Below are 20,937 nucleotides of genomic sequence, written 5' to 3' on the forward strand. Positions count from 1 at the left end.
AATTAGCAGGAGCCCCGAGCCACTTTTACCGCCAGCTCCCATGAGGTCTCCTGCCTGTGTGTCTCAGGGACTCAGGAGAGAACGAAGTGAACGAAGGAAAGCTGAACTGTGTTCCGTTGTGTACACACACACACACACACACACACACACACACACACACACACATCACGTCTTCTTCATCCATTCATTCATGGACACTTAGGTCAGTTGTTTCCATGTCTTGACTCTTGTAAATAATGCTGCAGTGAACATGGGGTGCAGATCTCTCCTCGAGACAGAGATTTTATTTCTTTTGGAGATGCTCCCCAAAGCAGAATTGCTGCATCACGTGGTAGTTCTATTTTTAATTTTTTGAGGAGCCTCCATACTGTTTCCATAACAGCTGTACCATCATGCCGAGTGTTCCTGTGACAGAAAGCAAGCAAAGGGACACAAGGAAACTTTAGAAAGGGTTGGGGACATCTATTGCCTTGATTATGGTGATGGACATGCATGTGTTTTCAAACTGATCAAATTGTATATACTAAGTATGGGCAGTTCTTTGTATATATATCAATACTCTAAAAAACAAAAAATAATAATACTAAAAAGACAAACGGGCTCCCAGAAGGAGCCTAGAAAGGGGGTTCTCTGGTCCTCTGGTGGCCTCCTCCCTGGACCCTCCCTCCTTTCCACGGTGGTTTTGTCTGTACACATAGAACTAATGCCCCCTCCCTCCCTGTGGGAGACGGGGGCAGCACCCGGTGCCAAACTCGTGCCAAATGTGTCTTAACAAACTCTGAGCCACGTTGGCAGCTTGCGGTTTTCTGCTGCCTCTTGCCGCCTGGAAAACATTTTCCGTTGAGAAGACCCTGCTGTTCTATCTATGACATGTGAAACCGAGTAAGTCTCCACGCGTCCACTGAGGGTTGGTGAGCAACCCCAGAGTGTGCGGCGAGGGGAAAGGAATGAAAAAGGGAGCTAATGCCATCCGCGGGGAACGGCCGGGGAAGGAGAAACCTCCCCGGCGTAGAAGGGCTGCGGGAGGATCGCGTTTGCCATGTCTCGCGGCCACTCGAGGCAGAAACACAAGTCTCCTGTCCACGGCCCCCGCATGAAAAACGCAGCTGCAAAGAATGTTATTCGGTGCTGACTTAACACGGGGAAACAATGTTATCTCACGAGGCAGATTTGGTTTCCTGAGCCATATGCTTGCTTTTCTTTTCCTCGGAAAGCTCGCAGTCTCATGTGGGAAAAATTCAGGGTTTCATTGGCTTTCGGAGAAGAGGGAATTGGAAACGTTAGCTAAATAGAAACCACATGGGCCAGAATTTCAGAGCGCTCCTCCGGGGCTGCAGCTGCGAGGCTGCAGATCTGGGGACAGACCCTCGAAACTGAGAAGTGGGGGAGCTGTGAGCCGGTGACCAGGAAGCGCGGGCTGTGCCCCCCCCCCCCCCCCGTCCTCCTCCGAACCGCGCTTTCCTCCTGTCATTGGGGGAGGGCGCGACCTGCCCCATTTACCTGTCAAAAACAATGTGAGTGTCTAGGGGGACGCTGTATGTTGTTGCCTTGGGACTCAAACGGGGTGGTCGCAGGCCAGGTGTGGTTATTATATATGAGGATGTCACTTACAATCTGACCATAGTGAAGGTATTTATCTATTTTTTAAGGAAATATTAGTTGAACGTCGTATTAGGGTACTTTGTCTGCAAGTGGCATAAAGCCAACTGAAAATACCTTACTCAAACTAGGGAAGGGATTCGTTCATTCATTCATTCATTCAATCGGCAACTTTATTGAATACCTGCTACGTGCCGGTTACTGTTCTAAGGATTAAATACAAGCTGCAAAAACACAGCCCGAGTTTCTCATAATAACAGGGAGATACAGGTAATAATAGCCACATAAATATGTAACCGTTCAGGTGGTGATAAATGCTCTCAAAAACTTAGGCAAGGTAAGGGGATACAGGGTGACAAGGAAGCGCCGCTTTAGGGAGGAACGGCCAGGGCTGGCTTTACTGAAGAGGTGGCACTTGAACAGAGCCCGGAAGGAAGGAGGAAGCAAAGGGCATCCCGCGTGACTGCGAAGGGGTACACGCTGGCGGTGCGCGGTCCAGGGCGGGGCGCGGCGAGAACGGAGGCCTCGACACAGGAGCTACAAGGCCAGTGGGGATGGAGTGGGCTGAACTGGGGTGGGAGGGGCAAGAGATGAGGTGGGGGTGGGGGGTGGGCAGGCAGGACACGCAGGGCCTAAGAGTCAAGGTAAGGGTTTTGGGGTCCAACGGAGAGCTTTTAGAGGCCCTGAGCAGAGCGGTGGTATTATCTGACCTGTGGTTTTAAAAGGACCCCCTGGCTTTCCCGTGGAGAGCGGTCCGTCAGTGACGAGAGCGGAGGCAGCCCGTGTAGCGGTTTGAGCCAGCGGGCCGGGCAGCGGGCAGCAGACACACAGGAAGGGGTCGTGTTTCGGATGCATCTCAAAGGCAGGGCTGCTGGGCTTTGCTGATGGGGCGGCTGTGAGGGGCAGGCGGGCGGCGAAGGTCTGGGAGCGGTCCGGGCGCAGCTGGATCCATGAGCTCAAACACTAAAGTCAGAACTCTGTCTTCCTACGCCGCTTGGCTCCGCTGTCTTCTGGGTCGGCTTCCTTTTCAGGTGGCTCTCCCACAGGCTGGTAAAGAGGGCCGTCGCCACCTCGCGACCCGCGTCGGGAAGCTCTCTCAGAAGAGCAAGGAAGCTTTTCTGCCAAAAGCCTTCGAGAAGTGTCCGCTCTGATCTCATTGGCTTAAACAGGGTCATGTGCTCGCCGTGACCCAATGAGAACAGCCGCGGGATGCGTCCCATTGACCGGGTTAGACCTAAGCCACGTGCTCCGTTCCTGGAGTGATGGGTAGAGCTGGCTCTCTTTCAGCAGGTGGGAGGATGTAGGTAATGGAAAGGAAAGCGAGAGTGGTTACCGAGCGAAAGGGGTGGATGTGAGTTGGCCGTGGTAATGTGTTCTGCGACCGGGGAAAGTCTAATAGAGCACCCGGTGTGAATGAAAAGGGGTACATGTCGGAGATGCAAATCGGTGAACTACGGTGTGTGCAGGCTGAGGGAGAAGGGAGAGCCAGAGACATTTCTAGAATAATTTAGGCAATATGATGTTAATAGGAATGAGGACCTTGAGATCTAAAGCATGTTGAGGTTGCAAAGAGGTGAGACAATGCCTTAGGTTTTGGGCCCGTGAGAGAGAGAGAGAGACCCATAAATGACTAACCACAAGTCGAAGTGAAACGAAATGGATGTTAAAAGAGAAACGTAAGCAAAATACACAGGGGGAGCGACCGCTGTGGTGCCTGCAGGTCCGAGATGGAGTGACAGACAGCCGTCAGGTGGATGTTCAGCTCTGGCTCTCAATGGACCGGGAGCTGAGTTCCACTGTCATTGATGACGAGCGCTTAATTACCCTGCCGCTGACCCCGCTAGGTGTGGAGCGTCTTTGTCGCTGTCAGCTTCGCCACCAGCGTGTGTCCCCGAGCTGCTAATAGGTAGCCCGTCTGCCTGCGCAGTTTCCCTCTTCCTTCTTGCCCCAGGCGCAGCCTTCTGCTCAAGCCACGCAGCAGCCAGGGGAAGAATCACCTGCAGTCGAGGGGCAACGAGCATGTTGTTCGGCAGCAGACGGAAGACCAGAAAACCCGGATGGTTTTCAGGGCAGTAGCATGTGGAGGAGGGGGGCCCCCCCATGATTAAAGCCCAGCTGGCACTCCTTCTAAAGGAGAAGCAAAATGTAGCTGGGGAAACTGCCCCACCCCCCCAGAATGATAAGAGAGCTTCAGAGAGAAAAAGACACACCTGTCTGCAGAGAAAAGGGAGGGAATTAACGAAGAGTATGCTGCATCAGTTAAAGCTTCTCGAGAAAAGATAAGAGTGGCAAAAAAATCAGAATGAGATCACACCAGCCAAAGCAATCAAGGAAAATAAGATGCGCTTTTACAAATATCAGGGAAAAGGAGATTATGGAGAGGAAATAAGACGTAATAAATGCAGAGGACCGTGAAATTAATGCTGACCACAATCGGCTGGAATACCCGACTCGCTCTCTGTTCGCTTTCAACTAGGAAAACAAAGAAGAGAGATTGAACGATTAAAACGTGAGAGAAGAGCGAAGCCGACGCTGGCGGGGAGGAGGCGTCTGCTGCCCTGGTCCTCAGCTCCGCAGGCACTTTCCAGGATGCGACGCAGCAGGGTGCCCGTGGCAGCCCAGCCCCACGGCCCCCTTGGGCCGGCGAGCCTGGCGTGGACTCAGTTTCCCGAGGTTAATGGATTGACAGAGCTGAGGAAAGACGAGGAGCGTGAGGAGGGGGAAATGGGAGAGGAGACCCCAGGCCCGGCATTCTGATCGGTGCCGGTGATGAGTTTGTAACCATTAGAGTGGCCCCAAACCAAGCTGTGAGGAAGGTCAGCTGGGCTTCGGCATCGCCACCCCCCCCCCATTCTTCCGGCCCTCCCTTCCTCTCCCCTCCCCTCCTCCACGCTTACTCCCCAAGGTTTAGTGCACAGCTCTTGGCTTATTCCCTGCAGAGTCCACGCACAAGATTGCCCTGTTTTTGAGAACTGGGAGGAAGTACCATGAGTGAACACGTGGTTTGTCCTTTTTGGCTTGAGTGAAGAGATCCAGTTGATTTCTATAATGTGCAACCAAAAGTCCTGACTAACACAGCCAGGTATCACGACGGGCACTGGGGATACAAAGGTGTTATTCTCGGAGAGCTCATGGCGCGGTGAGGGAGACATCACAGAAGCGAATCTTTGCCATGTCGTGTGATCAAAGCAATAATGGCGGACACGTGGACAAGGCACCCCAACGGCTCAGAGGAGGAGGAAGCAGCTCTGCTCAGGGAGACCAGCGAAGGCTTCTAAAGGGCTCGTGTGCCTGGCTTCCGATGAGTGCCTCTAGGATTTTGACAAGTGGCAAAGGAGTATTTTTCAGACAGCAGGGACCCCGTGTGTGAGGCCCTGACAGCGCGTGGCATCCAGCACACAAGTCGTTCTCTTCCCTTTCTAAATCTTTCCATCCTCCGGCTGCCTGATGTTCCCTCGGAACTCAAGTATGTCTTGCTAGACAAAAAGATTAAGGAGTAGATTGAGCTGCTGGCTAAACTCAAGTGTTAGAGACACCCTCGCCTACCTTAATTGCACTATCGGGAAGACTAAAATGTGAAGACGGCGTTTAAGCAAGAAATAGACTTTCCGACCTGGTGGTTATAGCGATTTGGGAGTCGTGGGGCTAAGAAAACGGTGGTGTGGGCGAGGGTGTGGAGAGGGAGGGGCCACACATCTGGATGGGCAGAGGTGCCGTTCGCCAAGGCAGGGACCCAGGAAGAGCGCGCATGGCCTCGCTCAGCCTCCGCTCCCTCTGTTCTTGCTCACGGACCTGCCCGGGGGCCATCCGGAGGTGCCGGCACTGTCCCCATCACCCTGATTGGCCTCCATACCCCAATCTGGATGATCGACAGATAATCCAGTGGCGGGAGCGTGACACGATCGGACAGCGGTGAGACCTAGGTGGTGGTCACTGTTGCCATTCTATGTTGTTTTTGCCAACTTTCTTTTTGCGGGAAGGGAAGAGGCTCATGACGATGAAGACGAAAGAACTTGCAAGGAGCTATTGCCTGGAAAACAAAGGGTTATGTGATCAATCAATCATACGGTGTTGGAATTGAAAGGGAACTTCCAAACACACACACACACACACACACACACACACACACACACACACACATCCTCCAGAGCAACTTTGGCAGCTGTTAAAACACCCCCTGCTTCGGCGTTTCCAATCCCTGGCAGCAAACTGTCTCAAAAAGCAGCCGGCTCCATTGTCCGCAGGCTCTGATAGCAGGCGATAGTAAGGTTTTCTCGGATTGAGTCAGAATTCATCGCGGGGCAGCTTCCACCCATGTGTCTCGGTTCCATTCTCTGGCGGCAGAGCAGGTCAACGTCCCTTTTCAAGTGTGGAGCCCAGCAAGTGGCACCGACTCCAGATGTGGTCTCATTAAGTCAAAGCCCTGTGGGGGAATTTAGAGGCAGGGGAAAAAAATAAAGCCACTGAGTTAACCAGCTTTAAAAAATGACGGTCATAGAAAGTGCCCGCGAGCGGAACCTTAGGATCATAAACCAAAAGGGAACTTTTGAAAATACCCAACTGGTTTCTTTCTCCAAAGAGGAAAATGACACCTAAACCCGTCCAACCCAGAGAAGCGCACCTACTTTTTTTCTTTTTTTTTTTTTAATCTTAAAAGCCAGGGCTCCACGGATGTTCACTGCAGAGAGATTTCTTGTGAGTCGATCATTATATAATACTTTCGAATCAGTGTTTTCTCGTCGGCTAATTTGTTTTCGCGTTTGCCTCTCCCTCGCCATTCTCTCTCCAAGCACACGCATTGTCTTCCTGATGAAGCCGCTTCTCGTATCATATTCCGGGAGCCCGTGTTCCGCTCCTGTAGCGTTTCACTTCCTGCTGCATTAATTAACCACGCTTCCTCTATCATCCCCCTCTTCTTTTTTGTATGGGATCCTGATTTGTTCTTACGTTGTTGCATAATGCTTTGTGTGATGGACGCGTTCTCAAAAACGGTGTGCGGATCTCATCTTTGCGAATTATTGAGTCTCTTCAATTAGAAGTGCCTTCGGAATGCGTTTTGAGTGTCTTCATTTAAAGGTGCTCTGTGGGAGGCGACCCCGGTAGAGTGGGAGACACTGGGCCTTTGCAGCCCGAATGCGATGCCACCCACATCCCACATCGGGGTCTGCTTCTTACAAGTTGTGTGACCTCGAGGGGTTATTTAATCTCCACGAGCCCTTGTTTTTAATCCATGCAGTGGGGATAATAATATCGCCTCAAAATATTGTAGAAAATACATAGGCAAAGCCGGTTTCTGCAACCTACGAAATAGCTCTATCTTCCTCTCTTTAAAGAATGATTTTTATAAGCAAGTAATCTCAAAACTCTATTTTGCAAATTTAGATACTTCTAATCGCACATTCTTAAAGCAGGACACAGCATGTTTGAGTTTGCTCTCTGACTTTGGAAGTTTTCTGCTAAACCTCTTCTTGGGTTCTGCCCTCCGGAACCACACCCTGAACTGGACCAACCATCTCATCTGGTCCATAACGGAGGTCAGTATCTGCACCGCTCCTGGCCGTTTTGTCAAGTCCCTGCTTTTACCCACAATGCCCGCGTCCTCGAGGCCGAAGTCGCGTTCTTTCTGTTCTCACTATCATTTACTCCCTCCGAGTATCTTTACCTGCCTCTCTTCATGTTATTTGGGTCATTTTCGTTTCCCCAAAGCTCTTCTCCAGACGAGTGGGATTTTGCATCCTCTCAAATCACTCATCTCTCCTGACTTTGAATCCCTTGAGAGGCCATGTCCACGGGCCAAGCACGGCGCATGATTGAATGGCTAGCAACCTTCACTGGCGAGTTCCTTCTGCAGCCTGACCTGGGGAACGAGTCACTTCAGCTCTCTGGGATTTCGTTTGTTACCTGTAAAATGAGGAAATACAATGACATCGGAGTTTTTCAGGCTGGAGTTCCTTGTCCTTAGGGATCCGCAGTGGGAGAAGTGGAGAAATGGAGAAAAATATTCTGAATGTTTTTAAAAGGTCAAAAGAAAGTGTGCATTTACCCAACTAAGGCTTCACCACCCAATATGAACGCTGTTTGCTCGTCTGGTTGCACGACGACAGTTCTGTGCGGTATCACAGGTTAAACCGTGTTGATTGGCACATGTATCCGGCAGGACTCTTGGCTGCAAGGAGTAGAAACCAAGTCTGAAGGACTTCAGCAAAAAATAAGCTCGCCGAGCGGTGCGGTGCTTGGCCACCAGAGCAGCCTGGTTGGGGTGCCACTGGACAGCAGACGCTGACCCATGGGAACCACCGCTCTGGGATACAGGGTGCTGCTGCCCAGCGGAATGAGCCCCAAATCGTGGCTGCTGCCTCGCGCGGCTCACTCCAGACACAAAGTCCCAGGCGAGATCATCCAGTCGGCTAATCCTACGCTTTCTGTGCTCTCATCCGGCTGCCGGAAGACAGGGACGCTCGCTGGGCAGTTGTTAGTATCATGTCTTCGGAGACTCTATTCTGTCAGGAGAATTCCCCAAATATAGAAAGAGGATCAGATGCTAGACAGCCACCAAATGACAGTTGCCCGCTATGGTTAATTGATGGTGGCGAAACTTATTTTGAAATATAAGATCCATGGAAGAAAAAAAAAATGAACAAGGCTTAATGATTAAAAAAAAAAAAAACTGACCAGAGATGATTTCTAATGTCACTGCCAGGCTCAGGTGCCCCCTGGCAGGGTTGGAGAACAAGCGCTGGACTGATTTCCTTAAGATCTTTCTTTCATCAGATTCATGCCATAAAAACCTGCGCCGATCGAATTAATCACCGCTCGGGAATAACTATCCACGGGTTATGTTATGTCCTGCTGCACATAAAACAAAAGTAATAATGACATACGCATAGTTAGTATGAAGTGTTCTTTTCCACAGGCAAAATCTGGAGGCGGGCAGCCCCGGGCTGGTCTGGTGGTCTCACAGCGTTCAGGAACCCAGGCCTCTCTTCTTTTCGCTCTGCCTTCCGTGGTGGTTCAGGACTTTCCCCCGCAACGACACTTCCTCAAGGCTGCTGGAGTTCCAGCCGTCTTGTCTGCATTCCAGATAAGAAGCAGGAGGAACGGTGAGAGGGCGAAGGGCACAGGGGCACTTACATACCGTCCGATCGCTCCTACGACTCCCTGGACGTTGCAGTTAACAGTGTCTGCTTACATCCTACTGACCACCTGCAAGTGCAGCCTGGGAAATACGGGCTTTTAGCTGGGCGCATAGTCACCCAAATGTCGAGTGGGCAGCTAGCAGTCTTTGTCTCCCCGGGGAGGTCTCAGAGGCGACCAGAGGAAGTCAGAGGTCTGGTTAAGTGGCCGTCATTTCTCTTCCCGCAGTTGACTTTACGTGGTATCATGTAAGACCACGGAAGCCTCGGTGGGAGAGACCAGTGCCCGAGGAGCCACCTTTCCGAAACATCTGGAAGGGGGTTGCGGGTCCTTCCAGGGCCTTCCTGGAGAATAACGAAACAGCGAACATTTGTCGCATGTTGACCTTCTGCCAGGCACTGTGCGAAGTGCTGTAAGTCCCCTCGCCGACCTCACCCTCATTCTCCCAACCACTCCCTGTGGTAGGCACAATTGTACCCGGCCTGCAAATGGTGTAAGCAAGGCTGAGTGGCCGTAGGTACCTTGCCTGATCACGGTTAGTCAGCGGGAAGCCAGGATCGAAAACTGGGTCTGTCTGGCTCGCGAGCCTCCGTCCTTGAACAACTCGCGGCAGCTGCTCTGTCCCATATTGTGGTCGCTGGCGCCGGGGAGCTGTGTGCATTTTGATTTAAATTAATTAAAACGGAATTACATTAAAAAACGCAGTTCTCAGTCTCACTAGCCTCATTCCAAGTGCTCGGTGGCCGCGTGGGGCTGACAGCTACCATGTCGGATGGTGACAATACAGAGTGTTTCCGACATCACAGAAAGTTCTATCGGACAGTACTGTGCTAGAGGAATGGATCGTTTCTCATGGCAAATGAGTTCGTGAGATATTTCTCTTCCTCTTTCCAGCCTTTTGTCTGGGTTCTCAGTGGCCCCGTCTTGTTACACCACACAGCCCAGCCGTGCAAAGAGATGGAAGACGTTCTGAGAAAGAAAAAACCCATGAACGTTGAAAAAGCGGCGTGGTGTTTCCGCTGCCTCATACTTCACTTCGGGGCAGGGGACCCCTTGCGGGGGGCGGAGCTGCTTTGGCGGGGAGGACGCTCCCTGCGGTGCGGTGCGCAGTCAGCTCCGCTCACGGGGTGAGCCCCAGACTATGGCGAATTCCCGAACACTACGCCGCAGGCGCTTTATCTCTTAATTCCTTTCTTTAGCTCACATTCTCTCCTTTTCCCACCTTGGCACATGCCAAATGTGTTTCGGTTTCAACCTGCTCTTTTAAAAGAAGCTCCCAGCTGCTGCGAAGTCAGACTTTCGAGAACACATTTGCATCTTTTCTCAGCTGCCGCCTCAATTACACATAATACAGGTATTTAGTTATAGAAGAATAGCTGATGAGCCTGCGCCGTGATAAAAAGGTCTTGCCAAAAGCCGTTTCCCCTGTCAAGAGAGAACTTGCTCGCAGACAGTGGGGAGCCATGATTCAGTAGCGAGTGTTGCTACAAGAAATTCGGTTCCTTGGGAGTGGCCGCCACATGAACTTTGAGCGGCGACAGAGTTCTCAGCCACGTTCTGCGACCACCGCGTAGGCCCCTACTAGAAATGTGTGACGAGAGAAGACCGGGACTGTTTGTGGCCTGGTTTGTCAGGGTCGGCAAACTTCGCAGGCTGACCGTATTTTTGTAAATAAAGCTTTATTGGAACTCGGCCATGCTCATTCGTTAGCACATTGTTTGTGGCTGTTTCCAGCTGCAATGGCAGAGTTGAGCAGTTGCAACAGACATGATATGGCGTGTAAAGCCTGGAACACTACCTGGCCCTCTGCCATCCCCTGCTCTGGCCTGTCCCATCCCAGAACCTCACAGGGAGGGTCCAGGACGCTGCCTTCTCATCCCGCGCGGCTGTTCTAGCCTTCTTCCTGCCTACCTGTACCCGTGTCCCTCCTTGTCCGCCAGCAGACTGTTCTCCACACTGCAGCCACAGTGCCCCTTGCCACATAGCCATTTTATGGCACCGCCTTGCTCAAAGCCCTCCAAGAGCTTCCAATTCAAAAAGAGGAAAATCCGGAGTCCGACAGTGACCGTGGCCCTGACATCATCTGCCCACCAATCCTCGTCACCTCTCTGAACTGTTCGGCCCGCTTGGCGCTCTCTGAACCTCCAGGCGCTGTCTCCACGCACAGGCGGAGGTGGCTGGCCGGCCCCCTAAAATGCTCGCCCACAGTGCAGCCTCGGCGCCGGGCGGCAGCCGCCCGATCCGACCCCTGGCGTTCAGGCGTGGCCTTGTGACTGGCTCTCACCAACCGGACATAACAGGAAGTAGTGCTCGCCACTTCCGGCCGGGAGTGCGAGCCTTAAGGACCGTCGGTGCCTCCGTCGGCCCACTCACCGGGGAGGTCTTCGAGGCCCGGGAAAATGGGAACGCCACAAGACAGACGGCGCGCGAGTCTCCGGACCCAAACGCAGGATGCAGCCTGTCGACCGGCAACGCAACATTGGACGAGAGCATGGGCAGGAAGTGAACACTTACTGCGAAGTTTGGGGGTTTGTCTGCGCAACACGTAGCGTCGCCCCGAGTGGCTCGGGGCCTTCGCACCTGCTGTTCCCGCTGCCTGGATTCCTCTCCCCCACCTACCCGCACACCTTTTCACTCCCTCCCGGCGTCTGCCCAGATGCCGCCTCGCCCGACAGGCTTTCCCGACGACCCTGCGTAGGAGAGCGCCTCGCGTGCCCCGCGTGCCCCGGACCGCTGCGTTTCCCCGCATCGCGCACGCCACCGGCCACCGTCTTTGCTTCCTCGCTTACCGCACAGGGCCGGAGTCGTCTGCCGTCTTTCTCACCCCACCGGAATGTAAGGTCCCACGCGACCCCGCCGCTTAGCACAGTGCCTGCCTCGGAGCGGAGGCTCCGTACAAGTTTGGCGAACGGATGAATGAACAGATGAACCATCGGGAGGAGCGTCTTCCTGATTCGTTACACGAGGATTAATGTGGGGGGTGGGGATAATAAGGTTTGGGGTAGACGGTGGGGGAGGGGAGGAAAGAATGGAACGGTGGGATGATTCCTTTTGCGATTTTTAACATTGGGTCCGTACACTGTAAGAACGACTGTGTCGCAGGGAGCGTGGGGCGCTCGGAAGCTCAGGGGACGGGCCTCGAAACTGGCCCGAGGGCTCAGGGGCGCCTGCCAGGGGACGCAGCACCTAGAAGCAGCCCGAAGCAGCGCTCCTGGCATGAGGCAGTCCGGGGGACACGCCGCAGCCTGGGGTGTGAGGAGCCCTGAGCAGCTCGATGCGCATGAACTCAGGCCGGGCGGGGCGCGGGGCGGGGAGGGCAGGAAGGCCCGTGGGGCCAGCGCATGAACAGACCTGCTCGTTATGTAAGGAGCTTGCACTGCATCCTGAAAGCGGTGGGCACCAGGCCAGCGGGGGCTGAGTGGGAGGACAGCGTCATCATTTTGTGAGGCCCTGTCTGGCAGCAGCCTGGAAACGGGGTTGGCAGGGCAGGGGATTCGAGGCCAGGAGAGGCAAATGGCCGAGATGCCCCGGGGCTGGTCCAGGGCCCCAGCGCCTGACTGCTGGCTGACCACATGCTCCTCATGGCCCGGCCTGGCCAGTGCGGGCCCGGGAAGCGTTTTCCACTGTCTTCCTCCCTGAGCCAGGCGAGGGGCCGGTGCCATCTGGGTCTAGCTGCGTGAAACCGTGGGCCCCGAGAGAAGGCAGTGGCGTCTCTGAATCCTCCCCAAGCTCTGCATTCCGCCTTCGCTCTGTCCAGCAGCAGCCCCCAGGGGTGGCGTGCCCCGACGGGTCACCGCCACTCGCCGATGCCTTCGGCTATGCCAAGGGCCTTCGAGTCCAGCTAAAGGGACGATATGGGCAGGCCCAGGTGCTCAGGTCTGTTGTGTTGTGACCTCAGTGTTTAGGGTCTTGGCACCTGAGGGGTCCCAAGAGAGGGGACATTTAGGGTGTGTAGCCCCTGCGGCTGCATTTCCGATGAGTGGGGTTGGCGTTCCCCGGTTAGAAGGGGCTGAGGAAGACGTGGAGTTGTCAGCGAGGGGGCGCCGTGGGCACCCAAACGTGAGTGGTAGATCCGAGGCTCTTACTTTGCTCCCAGACACGGTGGCTTCCATGTGACAGCGTCCACACAGCAGAACTCTCGATACTTTCACTTCCGTCACCTCCCAGGCTCACCCAGCAATGGAGCCCCGCTGAGGATTTTCGTGAAAGGAGGGCGAAGTGGGGTCTCCCAGGGCTACAGACAGCACTTGGAGCTGGACTGCGGGCGACCCGTAGGGGTCTGGCTTCCGGTCATCAGTCGCGATGGCTGGGAGAGCATTAGGACAGCCCTTAGTTCTCAACTGGTTTATGCTGTGGGAGAACCGCCTGCATTCAGGGAGCTTAGGGAGTTTCAAGGCTGGACTGAGGGGTGCTAGTGGCGGGCGAGTGGGTGAGGCCGGAAGCGGAGGGGACACTGCCCACGACGGGCTTCGGCTGGCTGTTTGCAGCTCTCATTACACGTGGGGGTTTGAGTTAGGGGCCCAGAAGGCCTAGCAAGCCATGCAGGTGGATAAAGTGGGCAGGCGGAGACTGGTCTCTGTCCAAAGGGGGCATCCCTTCATCTCCGGCCACCGGTCAGAGTCCTGGGGGCCAGTGTTATCGATCTGGTCCTTTAAGGGCAGTGGAAGCCCCAGACGCCGTGGGGTGTCTCCTCTATCCGTCCTTTTTCAGCTTGGGCTGTAGTAACCAGCCCCAAACATCGGAGGCTTATCATCGCGAAGGCTCGTTTCTGTCCCTGTTGCGTGTGGGGGGCAGGGGCTCTGCTCTGTTGTCTTCCCTTTGTGGATCCAGGCTGAGCGCAGACCCCACTCTGATGTGCCCTCTTGTGGCAGAGAGAAGGGAGGACACGCTGACCTCGCGATGCTTCGTCAGGCGTCTGCTCCCAGGCAGCGCGGTCACCTCTGCTCCCACCCCATCAGCCAAAGCTCAGCCCTGGCCCCCTGGCTGAGGCTGAGAGCGGGCGGGGGGAGGGTGAACGTCCCCCACCTCCCCTGGGGACACATGCTGCCCACGTGGCTGCTGGCGGGGGGCAGAGGATCCCCAGGGCGAGAATGAGCTCTGCCACGCACCCTCTTTTTAAATGTTGGCAACGGGATCCAGAGCGTCGTAAATGCTGGGCAGAGCCGAACAAAACTCAGGGAACCGCAGGCCGCCGATGTATAACCTCTAATTTACGGGGTCAGAGGTGGCGAGAACGGCCTTGCTGTCCTTCTGCACACAGACGCTGCCTCAGAATCCCCTGAGCTTAGACCTGCCCTCGCAAAGAGAAAGATGGTTCCTCTGCCCTAACTTCCCGTGAGCCGCAAGATCTCCTCACACGCAAGGGTTAAGTGGTTTCAGGCTGAGAAACCAGACATGGCCACCAAGGGAGAGCAGCTCAGTCGCCTCCCTGTGGCGGGTGGGCCCTGGGCGGAGGGATGCGGGCGCCTCCCGTCTGCTTTGCGAACCACCTGGGTGGACCGTGAGAAAACTGCCGTTCACACCTGCCCAGATCTTTGTCCAGCGAGAAGATGGTGAGGGGACCCCACCATCGTGGGTCATTGTACATACACACCTGGGAAGCAAGTGCCCAGCGTGTGCTCCTGGGAGCAATTATTAGGAAGCCATCATTGATCTGCACGGTGATCATAGGCTTGGATGGTAAATGTTTTGTGTTGGTAATGCATGTTTTCCTATATGATCGAGCCCAAGCTAAGTCTCTACGATTTCCTTGCTTCCAGAGAAGGGGAGAAATATTTCTCACCTCTGTTAGAATGTAGTGAGTGACAGGGTTTGCTTATTCTTGCAGAGTTGAGAGTATTTTTTGCCTGAGCCATCGTTTGCAGCGGCTGAGAGCCCAGGGGACTGCAGGGGCCGTTCGGGCAGGGTATGCACCCACCTCTCCCCAGCAGGCAGACTGCGAAGGACAATGAAGGTCACGTGGAGCAGCGCCACTCCGGTGGACGCCGTCTGTCCTCACGTGGCATCGTTGAAGACTGATGAGCTCAAAGCCCTTTGGAACGACCGCGTTCTCATGGGACTGTGCTACTGGCCACCGTAAGATCACAGGCCTGGGTTTCCCGGAGGACCGGATGCCCATCGGCCGTCGCCAGAGGAGAGCGGGTGCCGGGACAGGAAACGAGTGCCGGGAGGGGGGCCCCAGAGCCCCCCGCCCTTGTGGAGCCCCGTGGGGCACGGGAGGGGCAGGAGTTCCAGCCAGAGCCGGCCTGACTCCGACTCCAGGGCCCTGCGGACGTGCAGTCGTGCTGGCTCGTGCCAGGCGTCGGCAGGATGGAAGTCCCACAGAGAGACAGTGTGGCCTGTGCACGGGACGAAGGCGCCTGGCCCCGGAGTAGCGCCACGCCGCCCGGCCGAGAACAGGACCCCGTCCACCCTGGCGGCTGCCCCTGCCGTGAGCAAGGGAACCTTCGTCTTCCTACAAAGGTGCCACCTACCCGCCAAGGCCCCTGCCCACCCAGTGGGGTCTTCTCCCATCATATATCTCAGGGTGGCGGGTGGCGGTGAACTTTTTCTATTTTGTCAGCGCAAGGAGCCCCTTACTTCTCGCAAACGCATCACCTACACGTAAAGTTCCAGGGAGGTAATTTTCGCAATCTGCAAAGAGGGATTCCTACATCCAGGCCTGAGGACCCCCAAATGAGCCTTCGTTGTTAGGTATCCCCTGCCTCATTCGTCTTTTATTTGGGAATGTTTCGTAAGGACCTGCTGAGAGTTACAGATGAACGGGGCTCTCGCAGACCGTCGGGCCCTGTCCTGAGCCCCAGGCCAGGGGGACAGACAAAACCCCTGCCCTGGTGCAGCTTCCGTTTTCAGAGGGAGGGTTGGCTGGTCTCAGCTGTGCTCTGGGGGTTTAGAGAATGCTGTGCCCTGTGCTTGGGATGGAAGGCAGACGGGAGCCGGCATCGCTCACCCCAAGTCTGGCCTGGGGTAGCGGCAGTGGACCCTCCCGGCTGAGGGCTGCCGAGGGAGGGTCTCTTGAGTGTCGTTAGCAGCTGGGGCAGACTTGGGGTGGTGGACAAACATTTGGAGCCCGGCACCCTGGGCATCTCAGAAATATCTGAGAAATACTTGGATGGGGCGAAATCCCGCTGGGGCCATTAGGTACTTAATGGGGATGCGACATCTGCTCGCGGCAATTACATGCGGCTTCGCGCCCTCTAACCAGCATTAATCCTGCCTTTTCCAGGCCGAACATCAGTCTTCTTGACTGAGAGCTGGGCAGGAAGGTACGATCGGAGGAGCTCTGCTTCTCGTCGTCATCTGTTCGCAGAGTACAGTTAGCCCCACTTAGCCTCCCTGCCCTCCCGAGCTGTCCGCTCATGGCGAGTCTCGCTCAGAGACCTACCTTTCCCTTCTCTGGACATTTCTAAAACCTGCTTTCTCAACGGGTTCATGGCCCCTCATCTTGCCGGGCCCTGGATGTCGCCGGCTTTGCGAAGGCCGGCGCCTTGTGGGGTCCCTGCCATTTCCGCTTCTGCCGAGCAGGTTGCTCAGAGTGAGGTTCAGGGGAGCAGTTCTCGTTTCTTTCCTTAAATTACGAAGGACGAAACCGTCGGAGGCGCCAGGAGAATTTACCAGGCACCCTGTGTCTAGTAGAATGAGATTCCTGGCCCTGCCCACTCACTCTGGCTGCCATGCCAGCATTGTCACATGAGCCATCAGAAGGTCCGTTGATGTCTTTGAGCCCTGAGGGCAGCGCCACCTGCATGTGGACGAGCCGTTGTGAAAGCGACAGCTCAGCAGCAGCCGGCCATCTGGTGGAATTCCACGTGAGCCTTTGTGCCTGCAGGCGCCACCCCCTCGTCCGGTCCACACCCCGCAGCTGATCCGAGTCTGGTCTTTGGCCTCCGCTCCTGGGTTCCTCCCTCTGCCCGTGTCTGGCTCTTCCGGAATCTACAGATTTGACTCCCTCGTGCCTCCGGGCTTCTGCCCTTGGATTGACCTTGAGCTTGCATTTGTCTGCATCTCACATAGTGCGGGCTCCCAGCGTGCCCGTGCTGGCTGCCGCTTCCGGGCCTGGCTCGCTGTGCTTTCGAGTCCCCGATCCTTGCTCCCAGCGGCCGGACGCGCCCCTCCGCCCCCGCCCAGTGGGCAGGCTGTGACAGTTCTCAGGAGCATGCCATCCTTTCCTTATCTCTGCCTGTGCGACCGAGAGGGCATCCGGTCACTCCCCTCCCCCTGCTCCCCCTCTCATGGCCGGTGGATTCCCACACAGGTGCTCTCATCTTAACACGTGGCTTCGCTTTTCTCTGCTTCCTACCAGCTCTGCGTTGAGAAAGAAACGCATGGCCGCCGTCTTATCTCATCTCTAAGGCTAAGGAAACTGTCACATTCACATTTGTCTCCCTGAGCTAGAAATCCCAAGGGCCCCCTTTTTTTTTTCAGTACCCTACACTCCGTACCTTGAAGTGCAGACTTCCGAGACTACAAACCTTGTTGTCCTTCGTCATTCAGTTCCGGACGTTTCCTCCAGGTTACTTGTGTCCATGTCTATTATTTCGTCAAACTCCATACTTGTGCTGCCTTGTGCTTTGTTTAAAACATTTTTGGTTTAAAAAAAAAAATGACAGAAATTCGACCCTCACCAGCTCAGATGATAGAGAGGTGATGGACCTCACCCGAGATGGGCCGGGCATCAGCGATGCCTAGAACTGGATCCTGGTGCTCCCAGGATGCACCTTGGCCCTGTTTCCAGCTCGCCAGGGACAGAGTTATGCCTGCCAACTGGCTTCCCTGGAAGCAAGGGCTGCAGCAGCTCCAGGCGCACCTAGTCCAAGTTTTGCCACGGGGCAGGAAAAGACTTGATTCTCGGTTCAAAACCCTTGGAAACACCAGGTTGTTGTCTTGAGTGACTGCATCGGCCCTGAGGCCAAGGGCAAAACTGACCAAGTTTAAACACATCTTGCCTCTGCTCACCCCACATTTGTTTCCCCTCTGAGCCCTCTCCCCAAAGTTGAGAGAAGTCTTCTAGTCCAGAAGTCTTTTTGCCACAGTGTATTAGTCAGGGTTCTCCAGAGAAACAGAATGAACAGGAGATGGATGGATGGATGGATAGATAGACAGACAGATAGATAGCCAGGCAGACAGATAGATAGGTTTTTCTTTTTAGACAGAGATTTACTCTAAGGACCTGGCTCAGAATGACGGAGGCCGATAAGTCTCATGATGTGTCATCCATAAGCTGAAGACTCAGGAGTCAGTGGTGGCATCCGAATCCGAGTCCGAAGGCCTGGGAACCAGGAGAGCGGCATCCGAGGGCAGAGGACCGACGCCCAGCTCAGCAGTCAAGCAGAGAGGAGGAGAACTGCTGGCTCCACCTTTTTCTAGTCAGGACCTCGGGGGATTAGATGACGCCCCGCACACGTTGTGGGGAACCATCTGCTTTACTGATTCGAATGCTAATCTCTTCCAGAAACACCCTCACGGACACACTGAGACATAATGTTTAGCTACATATCCGGGTACCGTGAGGCCCAGTCAAGCCGACACATAAAATTAACCATCACACTTGGCACTTGGGACACCAGTACAAAAAGCGTGTGGGGGGTAAAACGTGGTGGAAGCACATATTGGAAACAAGGGCGATGGGGGTAGAGAAGAGGGAAGACGATCAGATGACTTCATCGTTTTTATACCCAGCTCGGCCGACCGAGACCAAGTCTCCAGCAACATTTTCACTGGCGTAAACCGGCTCAAACACCACTTTGACCGTCATCACGCCAACGAGTGGCGCTGGGCACAGAGGAGGTGTTTAGTGCCAGGCAGTGGTTTTCAAAGTTTCAAACGCAGGGGATCCCCCTTTATTTAGTGAAAGGAAACCGCATGCAGAAGCCCAACATGGAGAGCAGGCGAGGGCGGAGCGGCTCCCGACAGGGCTTCGGGGCTTCCCTTGGGCCATCTTCCACAGGAAGCTGGGTTCCTCGGGGCCGATGAACGATGAACAGCAGCTGCAATAGCAGAGAGAGTTGCCTTCTCTGCAATATCCTTTGAAATTCTGCAGCGTTGACAAGGTGACTTGTGGGTGTGATTTAGATTTAATCTGCCCCCAATGGGGGTCACTTGCTCTGATTGCGAATGCACCCCCTGGGGTGGCTGGCTAATGTTTACCCAAAAAACCACATTCTGGAGGCAGGAACTCTAAGTTCTTCAGCCATCATCATCTCTAGCGATCATCGAGGCTTGCTAATTAGCATAAGGGATAATAGAAATGCATTTTGTTGGTGACATGAGTGGTGGTCAAAGAAGAAGGTTAAGTAAAATAAGACGGAGATGTGCCCCTCCTTGTAAGAACAGGACTCCTGAAGCCAGAAGGTGCTTACCTTTCACCTGGCCTCAATTCCTGAACGACCCTGGGCGAAGGTGCTAACTCAGAGGGTTCCTGTTTGCCTGACCCCAGCTAAATGGTTAGCAGAACTTGACCTTTGCAGTATTATTGTTGGCTTCACATAAGCCTTCCATTATGGGACCTGCCAGGGCACCTCAAAGGACACCAAGCTCGATCTCCACTGAGATTACAGAACGAGTTTTGTGATGGGTCCTCTGTCTGCTTGATCATACATGTTTGTCATTTTAAGCAGAATTTAATCTGGCATTTGCCTCTGTTGCAATCTAGTAGCAAGATTACGAAGGAGAAGAACGAACATCTTCACCTATCTAAGGCTGGATCCAACTTTTGTGAGGCCTGAGGCGTATAGATTTCGAGGGCCTTCTTTGGGAAAAAGCGTTAGAAACAACAAATACAAAATTAGGTACCAAAGTAAATATTTATGCAGAACAAGAAAAGAACTTATAACGCATTTTGAATTTTAAAAAGTAAATCCCACAGAAATTCAGAGTGCATTATAATTTAATTACTTAACAGCTGATACAGCTCTATAATATATATTCCTACAATTTTGGGCCACATACTCTTCTATGACCTCTTCACGTGACAACTATCTGTATGATTTTCTATAGAGTGAATAACATAATTCAGTCAATCTTCTAACTTGGTTGATCAAAAATTTTTTGTGTTATTAATTTTTTAAATTCATAAAATATGCAACTTCGACAGACATATTCACTGTACGTCTTCCACAGGATTTGTACCCTATAAATAGGGGAATTCTGATCGCTTTGATTTTACATAGTCTCTTCCAAAAAAAAAAAAGCATGGAGTGTTTATAATTGCATGCACTGTATATACAGTATATTCCTGACAGTTTCCTTTGCCAAGAATTAATGAGGACTGAATCCTCCAGTTACAATTTTATGTGTCTTGATTGGAAGAATTTTCCACACAGGGTCTAGAGCTAATGGGAAGAAAGGGGCTGAAGGTGAATGAGGTGACAAATTTTTATTATTTGTTTCTGTGTCGTGCTTAGGAAACCCACTGTTTTAAACCATTATCTTATTAAAAAGAATTAACACTAAAAAAAAAAAAAATTCCACAGATTAGCTTCTGACTTTGCACAATTAAAACCTTGTTTCTCTTCCTCTCCCTACAGATATCCAGGGCTGGGTGCCACAGAACATGTTCCCATCCAGCAGGCTTTCTTGTCTTGGATCTTTCCATCACATCAACGTGTAAGTTTGCCTAGTGGGCGCTAAAAATATTTCTGCATAGGGTAGGCAGAAATAAGTTAACTATACATGAAACTGTCTTCAAACCACACCGCTACATCCCACCAAACCCAAACTAAATTTGTTACCAACTCAACTTTCCTTAGCTTGATCCCCCAAATGCCTATAACCGCTAGACACCATCTGAGAAGAGGGGGAATTCTCTGAAAGGAAGTCAGAAAGAAAAGAGAGAGTTCCTTAATTGAATGTGGTTCAAATATCTGTTCTTTGCAAAATTTATAAAAACATCTACTATGTAGACAGATTGCCAGGGACCCTCCCAGGGCCTTGGGAGAGACCTGCAAACGAGAGCACTCATGTTTAGCTTCATTTGTTTGATGGCTCGTTGCCTCTGCACCAGACTATTGAAGGCCACCCAGATTTGCCCAGCTGGGGACAGCCAAACTGGCTTAGGTGGGTTTGCAACGAAAGAAATAAACAGGAGACGGGCTTTTCTCATTTATAAGGTCCTGCTGATAATCATCGGAAAAGGAGTCACATATATAATAACTATTAAAATGTTTTTACAAAACTCCGTGGCCATAAGTGCCATTTAATGTAGTA

General features: G+C 53.3%; 1 long non-coding RNA gene across 2 annotated transcripts in view; it reads left to right on the top strand.

Annotated features, from left to right (window-relative positions):
- Positions 1–20,557, top strand: part of LOC118612907 — a 136,222-nt gene extending 115,665 nt beyond the window's left edge. For both annotated transcript variants that reach the window (XR_004955251.1, XR_004955250.1), the window contains exon 3: positions 20,259–20,557. This is a non-coding gene — a long non-coding RNA (uncharacterized LOC118612907). The remainder of the gene's footprint in view (positions 1–20,258) is intronic.
- The last annotated feature ends 380 nt before the right edge of the window (positions 20,558–20,937 follow it).

The sequence above is a fragment of the Rousettus aegyptiacus genome, unplaced genomic scaffold (genome assembly GCF_014176215.1).
Source record: "Rousettus aegyptiacus isolate mRouAeg1 unplaced genomic scaffold, mRouAeg1.p scaffold_m13_p_17, whole genome shotgun sequence".
NCBI lineage: Eukaryota > Metazoa > Chordata > Mammalia > Chiroptera > Pteropodidae > Rousettus > Rousettus aegyptiacus.